Source organism: Candoia aspera, chromosome 5, assembly GCF_035149785.1.
Source record: "Candoia aspera isolate rCanAsp1 chromosome 5, rCanAsp1.hap2, whole genome shotgun sequence".
NCBI lineage: Eukaryota > Metazoa > Chordata > Lepidosauria > Squamata > Boidae > Candoia > Candoia aspera.
Window position 1 is genome coordinate 27,258,511 of NC_086157.1, and position 13,834 is coordinate 27,272,344.

Consider the following 13,834-nt stretch of genomic DNA (forward strand, 5'->3'; position numbering starts at 1 on the left):
CAACCGGGTCACTGGTGTTTCTTGATGACCTGACTGCTGATAAAAGCAGCAGGATGAATTCTGAAGCGTATAGGGCTATACTTTCTGCTCAGATTCAGCCACATGCTGCCAAACTGATAGGATGCTGCTTTATCTTGCAGATGGATAATGGACCAAAACATACAGCAAAAGCTACCAAAGAGTTTCTCAAGGCAAACAAGTGGGATGTTCTTCAATGGCCAAGTCAGTCACCTGATCTCAACCCAATAGGGCATGCTGTTCACTTACTGAAGACAAGACTGAAGGCAGAAAGACCCACAAACAAGCAGCAGCTGAAGGCAGCTGCAGTAAAGGCCTGGCAAAGTATCTCGAGGGAGGAAAGGCAGCATTTGGTCATGTCCATGGGTTCCAGACTTCAGGCAGTCATTGACTGCAAAGGATTTTCATATAGGTATTAAAGGCGATCCTTATGTTTGTAATGATGTTGGTTTGTTCCATTACTTATGAGCCACCAATGATGGGTGTGTGTGTATGCCACTGGCTGTACTTCCTGAATGGTTAGCGCCCCACTGTTTTGTCAAACCCCTTGAATGACAGCTGAAAGTCCTGACTTTGCTCCCATCTGAGTGTATTTCCTTTCAGCTTCAGTGTGGTGGTGTACAGAGGCCAAATGCCAAAACAGTTATCCTTGTTCCAATATTTCTGGTCCTGCTTGTATATACACACACATGTTTAATTTGCCTCTGCATTTTCTTTTGTAGTTGCACATCATTTTCATTTTTTATCAGTCCCCTTGAATTTTAATCCCAACTTCTACTATATTAACTGTCCCTCACTATCTGTACATCTGAGGATGATCCCCTCTACTCTTTTTATAAATAAAACCCCCTCAACCTGGTGTCCTCCAGAGCATTGACTACATGTCTGGAAAAGGGGTGGGATGGAAGTTTATTTATTTATTTTACATAAACTCCCATCACTTATGCAAACTGAGGATGTAGTTGTTGTAGTCCAACATATCTGGATGGCAGCGGGTGGGGAAAGGCTGCTGTAAATAAATGACAATAATGTAGAAGATGACTGAACCCAGGAGCACACTCTTTGCCGGCATCCTCAAAATTTTTCCCTCTGCCATGGTGAGGCTGAATTAAGAAGTATTTGATAGTTTCAAACCAATCAGCATTTATTTAGTTTGGTATAAGTGTGGCTGGTGCTTCCTCTTGCTAATCACTACTGTATTGGGTTACTAAGGTGCTGAGAAACAGACTTTTAAAAAATCTAGTATTTAATAAACTAGTATTTTCTCTATTCTTGAGATGCAAGATTTCAAAATAAAGACATTTCAAGTTGCCTTCTCCTAGAGAGTTTAAAGGAAAGGAAAGTGAATCATGTTTTCAGATCCTCAACATTCAATATACATGCTTTATAAATAACCTCTTTCCTTTATCAGCTGAGAACCTTAAAACACCAGTTTTCTCTTTCAAGATTTACTTAATTTTGGCTGTTTTCAAAACAATAGTTATAAAACTATTTTAATATTCTCCATTTCTTCCCTGCAACCTTCCCTGTCTTTAGCACGCTACAGAAAAAGCATATGACATAAAAGAGAAAATCTCATGAGTTAAATACAGTAATATTCTGCCAACAGTTACGTTTCACTTGTTGTACAGAAGCTAAACCAGGATCAGCATAAAAATCCAGGTTTTCTGAAAAGAGGCTGATGGAAAAGTTCTGAGGAAAGCAGTGTTACTAAGAGTTGGGAAAGATAAATTATATAGACAAATAGTATCTGCATGATTCTGTTAGGAGGAAAGGTTTTGCTGCCAACAGTCAAAGCAAGTAAAAGTTAATTTCTTAAAGCAGCAAACTATGATGGCTTTTTCAAACCTAAATCACTGCAACAGGAAATATGAAGAAGAAAAGATGAAAAGCCTTTTTCCCTCCCCCTCTCAATACTCAAAGGGAATCAGCAGATGAAGAAGAAAAAAATAATGGGATGGGCAACCTTCCTAGTCCTAAGGAGAACATGGGATGAAAGGAGCCAGGTATGCATGATAGATATATTTGTGTATACACAGAGTGCTCTCTATGTTGCAGGAATTCCACTAAGGAAAAAACAGCATCCAGGAATGCCTCTCCTTATGTGTCCTCTTCGGCAATGTGATTTTGCTTCCAACAGCTACCAAACAACTATCCCAAATTAGTTGAGGGAGATGATGCATGGTGTGGCCTTTTCTCCAGCAGAATTAAGGAGTGGCAGAGGTGGGAACAGGAAACCAAAGCAAGCCTCACAAAATGCCTGTAGGGACTACACATGTGCCTGATTTAAATGGAACTCATCCTCCTGATAGTAATTTTATACTGAAATGGGGCTTACAAGGGGAAAATTCAGACATGCAAACACACAATCATATGTCTGCAGCTGTATGCGGCATGCGTTAGGCTTCTTAGGCAGATTAAGAAACAAACCATTCATACTTTGGGTTAAACAGACGCAGCTGTGCTTCTCTGGGCTTGTACCATGTTTTAGAATTTTTTAAGATAAATTTAAGATTTTAGACATGTTTTTTGAGATTTTTCTGATCTTTTAACGAACTGTACTTTCAGGATTATTTTTAATAATGAAAAAGGACAGACATTTTATAAATAAATACCAATCTTTTTAGATTTTTTTTCTTTTTCTACGTTGTTTTCGTAATACGCAATTTTCAACGTACTAGCCACAACAGTCTCTAGGGCTACAGTTGGTGTTAAAATAATGTAACAAAGACATGTATACCACCAAAAGAAGATAAGAAGATGTGGAAACCTTTTATACTTTCATCATTAACAACTATATGTCAAATAATAATTAGTCATGTGGCTGACAACCTTTCAAAAATTGGATTAATCATTTATAGCCTAACACCCTTTCAGTGATGGAGGATTTTAATTATTAACAATCATTAAGGAGAAGTAGCTGAACAACAGCACTAAATTTGGAAAATTATAAAACAGAAATATATATTCAACACAGGAAGGATCAGAGCACTAATTATCAGTTCCAATTCCACTGAATTAGAATTTCAATTCACATTCAGGAAACAAATTTGTCACATTCACAAATTAGCAAATATGTTGCATAATGCTAAGAGTTAGTTCTTATCTTAAAGGAGAAAAATATCAATCATCTCCTGAAATTTCACGCCAGCTCCACGTATCTTAGATCCCTTAATTGGCAAGAATAACTGGGTAAATGAAAGCCACATAAAATTCCAGGATAACTGAAGAACAGCCAACAGAGTTATGCACATTTCAGCATTCTGGTTTTCTGCATTTAGACTGTCCTGACAGCCTGAATTCAATTGACAACTAGAATGCAGTTTAAAAAAAATAAAGGAATCTTTTTAGCTTTCCTCAGTTAACAATCTATATCCGTCATAGAAATGATCTCTCTTTCAAATGTGTTTCCCCCCCCCCAAAAAGCAATTGCTTTTAAAAGGCATATATTACATGATATGGCAGGCCTGTATGTGTGTTACATATACCTACAGACATAGAAGAACCAAGATTTTGCATTTCACAAAGTTAAACCACTATTCTCTTGACAATGGAAATAAAACTATATTAGAATAGACTGAAAGGTGATACATTTCGACCCCGAAGGATTTTCTGTAGAACCAGTTGGGGCATTAGTCCGCACTGTTGAGTTTTGCTTTCTGCTTCAGTGCAAAATTAATGAGTTGCTTTTCTCTGCTAACAGTTCTTTAGGTTCTCTTGATATTTGTCTATTTGATGAAGAACCAGAACAAAGGGAGTATGTACTCTCTGTCAGAGGGAATGTTAGTATTAAACGTCATAAAAAATACTGAATTTCTTGTTCATGGCTTTTAAAGAAATGTCTTAAAACCAGGAAAACACCAGGAATATAAGTTGCTTCATATTAATACAGACAATTGGGTATGTCCAACTATTAACTCTGTACCGTTTATTAGCAGCCATTACATAGGGCAATGTTTCTCAACCTTGGCAACTTTAAGATGCGTGAACTTCAACCCCCACAATTCCCTAGCCAGCATGCCTGGCTGGGGAATTCTGGGAGTTGAAGTCCACGCATCTTAAAGTTGTCAAGGTTGAGAAACACTGGCATAGGGTTTCAAAAAGGGATCTCTTTCCCAACCAGAAAGGACAGACAGGCAAATTGATAGATAACAGCCAAAAAAACAATGGAATACAATTGTTTAGAAAAACACAGGATTTCTCATAAATAGCAGTATCTAAAAAGTAACCCTCTAGTAAAGCAGATTAATCTATCTTTACCAGCAGCTAGCATGTGAAACTAGCCACCGAGCACTGCTGGAAATGCACAGTTTGACAAATAAATCACCCATATAAAATCAAGTTGGCTTCTTTCCTGGAAAGCATGGCAACAGAAGTGCAAAGTTGCCAGACATATCTGGACAAGGGACAAGGGACAAGAACATGAGTCACAGATTCCACCTTTCTAGACTCAAGGACAGCAAATGGAACATTATGATACCTGCCCTTTAATAGTGCAATGTAGTGGGCCAAATATTTCAATACTGTAATCCTGAATAGAATATTTTTACTGTTGCTGTTTTTTTATTATTGCCAACTGTGCAGGCCCAGCTGATTTGACTGAGGAAAGGTTAGCAAAGTATCTGGGAAGTGTTTGAACTCCTGGCCCTGAGGAAGTGGACAAGTTCTTCAGAACTGTTAGTGCAGCTATCTGCACATTAGAACCATGTCCTACCTGGTTGGCCAAGACCTCCTAGGAGATGATATGTAGTGGTGTCCAAGCAATGAGGGAGTGGTGGTTCCATCTGCACTTAAGGAGGTGATGGTCTGCATCCTTCCTCAAGAAGCCATTGGTAAGCCTTACAGTATTAGATCATTTCTGACCCATCTTCAAGTCCCTTTTTTGGTTTGCAAGAAGGTCAGTCTGCTGCTTCAGAGGGATCTGGAGGAAGCAAACTAACTGGAGCCTTTTAGTTGGGTTTCAGGCCTTGGCACAATACTGAAATGGCACTGACTGTGCTTGTTGATGACATATGGCAGGACTGGATGGTGGGGGATCCTTCCATCCTGATCACATTGAATTCTTGGTGGCCTTTGATACCATCAAAAATGGTGTCTCAGCTGTTGGAAATTTGAACAACAAGAAGGGACATTTTATCATGTTTGGTAGACATGTAAAAAAGCTAGAAAATTCTGGATTCAAATGCACACACTGATTCCGGGATTTAAAAGATTAATATACAATTGAGACCACAGGTTTTTCTTTTGGGATTGACAGACAAACAGTTGGAAAAAAGTCATGGAACTTTGTTTTTGTACATGATAACTGCAGCAAGATTATTGTATGCACAAAGATGGAAAGATTCAGCATTGGAGAAATGGTTGGTGAAGATGAACTTGCTGAGATTTTGATCATAGAAAAGACAATATCTATGTTTACTGCTGACTGGAAACCCCTCTTGGATTTTTTGTGTAAAACAAAAAAAACCGAACGTATGATTCATGGTTTTGATTAGACAGGTTAGGTTATAGAAAGAAGAGAGTTATGTTGTAACCATAGAGTAAGAGGTAAATTTATAATTGTACTTATAACTGCTGTAAAGAAGATTGGAAGCTACTTCTCTGTATCTTTCTTTTCTATCTTTCTTTTTTTTCTTCATTGCACTTTTAGCTTTCTCTTTGATTTCTTTCTTTCACTTTTCTTTTCTTACTTTATATTAGTTTGCGTTTTTATCTTCCTTTTAAAAAAATCTTTAATAAAAATTATATATATCAAAAAATGCCTCAGCTCAGTGGGCTGGGAGTGGGAAATATGGTGCGATGGTGGTTCTCCTTTCTCCAGAGTTGGTTCTAGTTGTGTTGATGGAGGGAAGAAGTCCAGCCCTTGGCTACTGCTGTGTATGGTGTCTCTGGGCTCAGTTCTCTCCCCACTCCTGTTTAACATCTATGTGAGGCTGCTGGGTCAGATAATCCAATATGATGGGTTTAAGTATTATCAGTATGCAGTTATACCACTCAACCCTTGGCCACCCAAGTGATTCTACCAAAGTTCTGTGTTGCTGTCTGAAGGCTGTGGGGATATGAGTGGGGTGGGGAGGGGGGAAGGCTCAAGCTCAACCCTAACAAGACCAAGTGGCTGTGGATATTGGAGCCACTTGGATCTAAAGAATTTTCTTCCTTGGTTCTGGATGGGATCACACTATCCCAGAGAGATGTGGTGTGCAATTTATGGGTCCTCCTGGATTCACAGCTACAGTACTGCAGAAGAACAGGTAGCAGGTGGACTCTGAAAGATCTTTGCACAAATCCATGCTGTCCATCAGTTGTGCTTATTCCTGAATCATGAGGTTCTGCTTATAGTCACTCACTCTTAAGTGACCTTGTCTGGATAATAGCCATGCATTCTACATGGGGATGCCTGTAAAGATCACTGGGAAGGTACAGCTGTCTACAATGCTGCAGCATGAGCAGCTAAGGACAAGCAAGTAGACAAGCTGTATATAGAAAAGAAGAAATTATACTATTATCCTTTTGGGATTTATTAAATGATAAAAGGGAGGGCTTTATCAAGTGTGCACTCAGAGAAATGTGATGTAAGGTTCATGTCAAATACAGTATTTGTATTTATGTACAAATAGTATTTACATATGGTAATGTATGTAACTTTAGGCACTGTTATTGTATTACCAAAGAGCTGTGAAAAGACCACTAACACTGCATTTCATACCTTCCTTGGTATTTTCTTCAAGTAGAATAGAAATACTGATTCTAACCAATACAGAGAAGAAAAACTGAAAACTTGAAAAGTCGGCATAGGGCCAGTGAAGGCTAAAAGAAATACTTAAGTAACATTCAAACAAAGGATTGTTGAACTTAACCAGCAGATTGTTAAGAGAGGCTGGAATGTCAAACATGCAGATTCTATACTGATAACCAATAATTTCTCAGAGTTGTCCAGAAGAACACAAAGAAATTACTGATAACAACGGAAGTGACTGGAGTAAGTTCTACATAGGAAAAGGAACAGAAAAATATATCCTTTAAGATATATTCCTAATTCCCCATACATCTAAAGGAGTCAGTGTTGACTAATCAAGGGCACTGTTGGTCAATGTATAGAGTTCAGTGATTACCAGTTAGAAGGAACCTATTTATCAAAACAAATCTGTAAATATCCTGACTCAGCAGATTCCAGTACGAAAAAACAATAATTAAAAATGTTCCATACTTTTGTGAATAAAAACTTTGCAATTTCCATAATTTTGGGTTTTATTTTATGGTTTACCTCAAAGGGATGACACATATTCGCATGGTGACAACTAGTATATTCTAGTGGTTAGAGCCCCTCCAAGAATTCCCAGCTAGAATGACATGTTGTATAAAAATTCTGGAAACTGCAGTCCTGACGCATCTGGGGGGCACCATGTCAATGATATCTGGGTTAGAAGAATGAACTGAACAGCAGATCTGCAATGAATTCACCAGTCTATTGTAGACAAGTCAATTTAATTTTCATCTTTAATAAAAGGATGGTAATACTGATCTCATTTGTAAACTTTTTAAAACTATGCCCCTCTATACTCAGTTATAACAGCAAAGATGCAGCCAGGGGCTGACTGTGGAACAGATCACAAATTGCTCATGTACAAGTTCCAAGCTAAACTGAAGCAGAATAAGAAAGCCAATCAGTTTCCACAATATAATCTTGAGCATATACCCACCATTTTCAAGGAGAACATCAGGAATTGCTTTGAAGTTCTGAACCTCATTGATCAGGTAGCCAGAAGATCTGTGGCATGAATTTAAAGAAGTTGGCAAAGGTGAATGTGAAAAGAGATGGCCAAAGATCAAGAAACAGAAGAAAGCAAACTGGATGTCAGAACAAACCATGGAAATTGCCAAGAAGAAAAGAAGCCAAAACAAAGAAAGACAAAGCTCTCAGGAAGGAACTTAACAAAGAATTTCAAATATCATTACAGGAGACAAAAAGATGAAAACAGACATGGAAAAACAAGGGAGGTCTTCCAAAAGATCTCTGAACTCACGAGTTTGGGCCCAAATCGTTATATTAAAGGATGCCAGTGGACAGATAGTAACTGGTTCAAAGAAGATGAAACAAAGATTGAAAGAGTATATCGAAATTCTGTACAATAGAGATGTCAACAACCAAGATACCTTAGAAGATATTCCCTACTTACAAGAACCTCCAGTATTAGAAGATAAAATTAGATCAGCACTCCTGTCATTACCAAGTCAGAAGGCTACAGGAACTGATGAAATAGCCACTGAAATATGGCAAGCAGCAGAAGGAGAATCAGTAGTAGTTCTAACCAAGCTATGCCAGCAAATCTGGAGAATGACACTGTGGCCAACAGATTGGAGCAGATCAATCTACATTCCACTACCAAAAAAAGGAGACTTAACAGAGTGTACAGACTATTAGACCAGTATCTTTAATTACCTCCCCACCCCCAGAAAATATGCATATAAGTATTATATATAAATATATGGAACTGTACTCACAGTAGAAATAGAAATCCATAGACAGATATATAAAATATTATGATTTGCTTAACATACATATTCTGCCTACCCCACAAATTCTCAATCATGCTAATGAAACAAAAAAGATTACATTACTTAAAGGTTTTTAGGTATACAGTAGCATAAACATTTTAAATTCTAATTTTAAGTAATGGCCAGCATACTGAATGAAGAGAATACCAAGATAATGCTGTTATGTAAAGGATAATGTGCTATAAATGTTCTATATAAAAGCCTCAACTTTTGTATATTTAAACTTTCCAATTCCCAACAAAACATAATATGAACTGATAAGATATCGAACATGAAGAAGTATTTAGCATATTATTAAAGTATTTACTACAAATACATTGCACAATATATTAAAATAATTAAATATAACAACAATAGGAGTGCTATAACTTCCTAGTTCCTGAACCACTGTTTTAAAAGGTTTAAAGCTTTTCTAGAAACTTGGGATAAGTGGTGATTCATATATTTCAGGAGTATAGGAACATACACACACACACGTATGAATGATATGGGTATATCTCATTAAAGCTCCACTTCATAAATTTGTTTTGGGAAAAGTAAAATGGTTTAAAGATGTGAATGTGACTTTAAATTATATATAAAAACTGTAGAATTTATCCCTATATGAAGAACTGTGGGTTTGCCATGCACAGGATATAGTACAAAATTTTATACATACACACACACACACACACACACATATATACACATATACATATACATATACATACATACATACGGATAGATACTGTAGATACAGATAATGCCACTCCAGGATTACAGTCAGAGATTGATTATATGTCTTTGCTCTTTGCTTATGAACTGGCTCTTTATCAATACAATGGAATGACTAATCAATATCATTCCAGGTACTGAAGTTTTAATGTTGTATTTAAAAACTGAGATGGTCTCTACATCTATTACAATCTGTATTTTTCTTGTTCTTTCTTTTCTGTATACTAAAGCCATAAAAAGGAGTATACTTTCAAGAGCAAATATTTTGCAAGTGTTTGCACTGAAGCTACAACAAATGAGCTAAAACAGAATTTACTGCCAGACAAGTTTCCTGTCCAATTATTTCCTGACATGCATAAAATGGACTTTTCTATTTTATATACAAACAATGCTAAGTATTTCCTCTGTGTCTCATAAACAGACCCTTTATAGGAAAACATGACACTTTGAATCACAGATTGATATGATCCTCACACAGAATTGTCTCCTTGTTGCTTCTGTATATATTTTGAGATATTTTCAGGCTTTTTAGAGACTGACAACCCAGGGTCCAAATGTAATCGCAATTAAGAAGGATTACAGTATTGCGACGGGAAAGCCGGTACTCAAGATACTTCAGGGTGAGCTACTTCATGCAGGCCAGACACTACGTCCATGAGAGACCCTTAATGCTAAAACAGCACAAAGAATTTTTGAATTTAGTTCTTAGAGAAGTGGCAGGAAGACATTCAAACTCTTGAGCCTGAAGACTATGGTACAAACACACATATATAGTTTTATTATAAATCAACTTAATCTCCTTGACAAAAGAACTCCTGGATAATACCTCCCACAGATTTGAGGCATCTCTTTACTATGTGACCACTTCATATCGGTGCACAGGTGTCAGACACTGAAAAGATGACCTTAATTTTTGTATCACGGTAAGAACAAGCTGTTACAAGCTACATTAAGAGTAAGAACAAACTAAGACACAATTTATGAATATAATCCTTCTGTAATAATTTCACCAACATTAAAATTAATTGTGCAAATTAGATATCTACAAAGATAAGCTGTTGATTAAAAAAAAACAGGTATACATATAGTAAAGAAATATGGTCTTAAAATATTTTTATAAGGAAAAATGAAGTAAAGAAAAAAAGAACTAAACCAATTACGGCATGAAGTAAGAAAAAAATCTAAAGCTAAGGTATGGAAGTTTGACTGACCAAATGGATAGCTTGCAAACTTGCTGGATATGTATGCTTTCGAGAGCAAAGAATGGAACTGGGAATGGAGCCATCTCCTCCTGCGGGATACACCCTCAGGGGAATCTTCTAATAGGAGAGCAAAATCCCACCACAGAATTTCCTGACTCCACTGTAGGAAAAAAATAAGGTCATCTTTGACAGACTTACCCCAGTTTTAAAACTGAAAATGTATTCCTTTTTATGTACATTGCCACACTGAATAAACTACTAGATTATTTCTCTAAACATTCAGCCGTCTCATTAACAATTTTAACATACCATGTTAGAAAGGATAGTGTTTGAGACTTAAAAAGAAATCAGTTAAGCTAGACTGTGGGTTGTTGTTTTTATATGGTGCCATTAAAAAAAAAGCTAAAAACTTGTTATACGCTTGAATAAAGGAGGCCTTGTTCACTAGAGTAGAGTATAAGCATTCAGGCAATGACTAAAGCACTGTGTGGGCCAGGCTGGAGAGAAAACAACTGTTGTTCTACATGGGAGCTACAGAGTGAAGTGATGAAGGCAGAAACTTAGATATAAATATGGCATTGGATAACTAGACCTAAGCCACTCAAGAAGCATGCAAGTGCCTCACAGTAGCGATACAAAAAATAACAAGGAACTTGGATGAAAGACTCCAAAAATTGCAGAACTCTGGACCAGATCTAGAATGGGAAGAATAATGTTGAGTGGTTAAAGAAAGAACTGACCAATACTAAAGAGGATAAGAAGTCTCTTTACTCTTTTTTTTTTAAATCAATCCTGGGCTAGGTATCAATGGACATCGCCACTATTGTTCAAGTTCTTTCTGTATCTGCAGCAAACACCCCCCCAAATCTTGAGAGAATTGGAAGTGTAATATAAATACAAAGCTTTTCCTGAAAAGTTCTATTATTTATCCAAAGGATTAGGCTTGTATACTCACTGTTATTTATATAGTTCATCATTTTTCTTCAAGATGTTTTTTCTACACTGTCCAACATGCAACTTTGTGCTGTGCATGTGTTGGTATTAGCATCTATTGTGAAACAGACTTTTATCTGCAGCAAAAATAATCTAATAATGAGGCAGGAGGTATTAGCTCACAGCCCTCATCTGTGACATATCTGCTGTCATGGCAACTAAATTCAGCACTGAGTGACTGAGTTTGGTTTCAATTTCACAGCAAGACTACTAGGAGGAAGTAAAAATAAGCTGCTAGTAGGCCCCTTGCTTGCTGACTCTGAAGTTAGGATTTTTGACTTGTCCTAATTATGACCTACTTTGCACAGTCTGCTCTGTTGATGTGAAACTACGCAAGATCTGTTGTATCAAGGAATCCCTGCTTCAGTATGTGCCACAGTGTCAGCGTTTCACATAGTAGGATAAATGCTGAGTGTCCCCCATGGTTGAGGTTGGCCTCTGTTTAGAAAACAAACCAAAAACCTATAAACTGGCACGGTAATAAAACAAGACCAGAGACTGCAGCCATGACACTAGATCCCACCTAAGATGGTCAAAGCCAGACTCCAGTGCACTGTGGGCAATGAAAGCATCTGCATCCATGAGAATATCCAGTGGTTAAGGGATAGGCCAGTGGTTCTTAAATGGTTTGACCCAATTATCCCTTTTACCAGTCTCGAATAATGTCATTACCCCCACAAAAAAAACCAGCCTCTGTTGTTTTACACAAGTGTCTTGGCAGTGGCTGCCCCAAACTGGATCCTCAACTCAAGCAGTTACAGATTGCTCCATTTCCCCCAAGGATATGCCCAAGGGGGCTAATTACCCTCAGTTTAAGGACCACTGTGATAGGCTGTGGATCAAAATGTCCTAAGTTCAGTAAAAACTAAAGTCAACAAATAGAACTGGTCTCCTAGTGCTTGCATCCAAGGCAAGTGTAAGAAGTGGGTTGCCACTACTTTCTTTCACAATGTCCTTTCAAACCCTAGGATTTCCTAGTGGTCTTTCAATTCAAATTTAACCAGGTCCAATTCTGCTTATCTTTTCCAAATCAATCGAATTGGCCAGTGCTAAGTTCAAACTGTACCTTAACCATGATGTTTTCAGATGGCCTAAACTAAACCTCAATCTCACATCAGATTTTGACCTTCCTACTCCATTTATAACAGTGATAACAGTGCTGACATACCTTGAAAGATTTCTGTAACAAAGATGACAACTAAATCATTCACATGAAATACTTTGAACATCTGAAGATAGGAGCAAAGTATTTATATAATGCTCAGTAAGATTTATTAATATGATTGCTATTAATGCCTGAGTGTTTTACTAAAGTAATGAGTAGGGAATTCCATGAATATCTAAAGATGTAATCCTATATTCATTCGCTAGAGTGCAATTCCACTGAATTGACTGGAATTTACTTCTAAGTAGACATACATATAGGGGACGCGGTGGCGCTGCGGGTTAAACCGCTGAGCTGTCGATCGGAGGGTCGGCAGTTTGAGACCGCGCGGCGGGGTGAACTCCCGTTGTTAATCCCAGCTCCTGCTCACCTAGCAGTTCGAAAACATGCAAATGTGAGTAGATCAATAGGTACCGCTTTGGCGGGAAGGTAACGGCGTTCCGTGAGTCATGCTGGCCACATGACCCGGAAGTGTCCCTAGGGACAACGCCGGCTCTAAGGCTTAGAAACGGAAATGAGCACCGCCCCCTAGAGTCAGACACGACTGGACTTTACGTCAAGGGAAACCTTTACCTTTACCTTTTTAGACATACATAAAGCTGTGGTTTCAAATTGTTATGTAGATATACCTGTTGTTGTTGCATTTTTCCTACTTCCTGTTGAATTATTTATATATAGTCATTTTAATCTTTCATGTAGTAACATTTATTCTTAGAGTACACATAATATTGATGCAGCCATGTTCAAACTATATATTCATTTATTTGCATTTCAGCCATCCTCCAAGAATCTAAGAACATAGATAATTCCTTATTTCATACTTCATTTCCCGTATTTTATTATAACCATCATATGAAAATAACTGGGATTGCATACATATGACCACGTAATGAGCTTAGCAAAATGGATATTTGAATATGAGTCTTCCTAGTTTAAAATTAATAATCTAGGAATCTGTAAATAGAAATCTGTGGTCATCCTCTCTTCTGACAATAAAAGTAGCTGGTTAACCATATATTTGGGGGGACATAATTTTCAATGCACATAAATGTGCAGCTGTGGATAAGTATGCAACATTTTCATCTTAAAAATACATTTCTACATAGCTGTTCAGATGTCTATGCATGTAGTGGGCTTTAAAAGAAGTTAATGTGGCCATTAAAAAAGCATGCATTTGTTTATGGTA

The 13,834-nt window shown here is 37.4% G+C and overlaps 1 protein-coding gene across 7 annotated transcripts in view; it reads right to left on the reverse strand.

Moving 5' to 3' along the window:
* FARP1 (FERM, ARH/RhoGEF and pleckstrin domain protein 1) overlaps nt 1-13,834 on the reverse strand; it is a 164,678-nt gene that overhangs the window by 91,207 nt on the left and 59,637 nt on the right. The window lies entirely within an intron of this gene.